Genomic DNA, 1,228 nt, shown 5'->3' on the forward strand with positions numbered 1-1,228 from the left:
TCTGCAACTTTCTTAGATTTTTGCCCAATTTTATGAGGATCACTGACAATGGTTGGAGGATTTAAATCTGGATTGGATCTAATGTATTTTTGAGAAGCCAGTATGTCTAATTTTGAAAATTAAGATATTTCTTTACAACTTTCCAATTCAGCCTATGATTAAATTCTAAAACTCATCATCCACAAGCTTAAGAATTTAAATAAAACAACTTACTAGGGTGATTTATTTCCAATTTTTCGTTCCCTAGTATGGTCGCCACTATGGTGAGGCTACTAGAATAGATCATGTTGTAGAAGATTACGGGATGAGGAGAAGTTTCTTGTAGTTGCAACAAATCTGGAGCAGAGATTACAAGGGAAAAAGGTAGTTTTCATAACAGGAACAGATGAGCATGGAGAGAAAATTTCCATGGCTGCTGCTGCTAAAGGTCAAAACCGAAAATATCGTTGTGATCATATTGCATATAACTACCAAGCATTGTGGAAAGATCTGGACATCACTTATGACAAGTTCATTCGCACAACAAATCCTTGTCAGGAAGTAGTTGTGAAGGAGCTTTATAAAAGGGTCATTGTCAAGGGAGATATCTATCATGCAGACTATGAGGGACTTTACTACATCAATTGTGAGGAAGACAAGGATAGGAAGGAGTTGCTTGAAGATGAATGTTGCCATATTCATAGAAATTTGTGTGAGCATCGCAAGGAAGAGAATGATTTATTTTCTCCCTCAAAGTACCAAAAGTCGCTTGAAGAGTTGTTGATAGCAAATCCAAACTTTGTTCAGCCATCTTATCACTCAAATGAGGTTCAAAGTTGGGTGAAGAGTGGCTTAAGAGACTTCTCAATTTCTTGGGAAACAGTTGAATGGGGCATCCATGTGCCAAATGACAGTAAACAAACTATTTTTGTTTGGTTTGATGCTCTCACAGGGTATACTTTTAATCTTTGTTCATTGCATTTAAACTTGCAGAGTCCTTTGGATACAATATATTCTTCTTTTCTTATACAAATTTTGATATAATGGAGGCTGGTGCTTATGGGCATTTTTGGAAAACGTTTTTTTTTTTTTACAACTTGGCTCTCGCAAAGAAAATATATTGGTTGTTCAAGTGATGAGGTGGAGTGATGGGTCCTATCTTGAAGATCAAGATCACTGGTGGCTATATGGTATTCACCGTGATGTAATTCTTCTATCCAAGCCATAGGTGTTTATATCTGATTACTTT

General features: G+C 36.2%; 1 pseudogene; it reads left to right on the forward strand.

The window, feature by feature from the left end:
- The first annotated feature begins 408 nt into the window (after window positions 1-408).
- Window positions 409-1,023, forward strand: LOC149146414 (methionine--tRNA ligase, chloroplastic/mitochondrial pseudogene; annotated as a pseudogene).
- Window positions 1,024-1,228: the final 205 nt, after the last annotated feature.

The sequence above is a fragment of the Pinus tabuliformis genome, chromosome X, assembly GCF_031772625.1.
Source record: "Pinus tabuliformis cultivar Carrire ecotype Pingquan chromosome X, CPIR1, whole genome shotgun sequence".
NCBI classification, from domain to species: Eukaryota; Viridiplantae; Streptophyta; class Pinopsida; order Pinales; family Pinaceae; genus Pinus; species Pinus tabuliformis.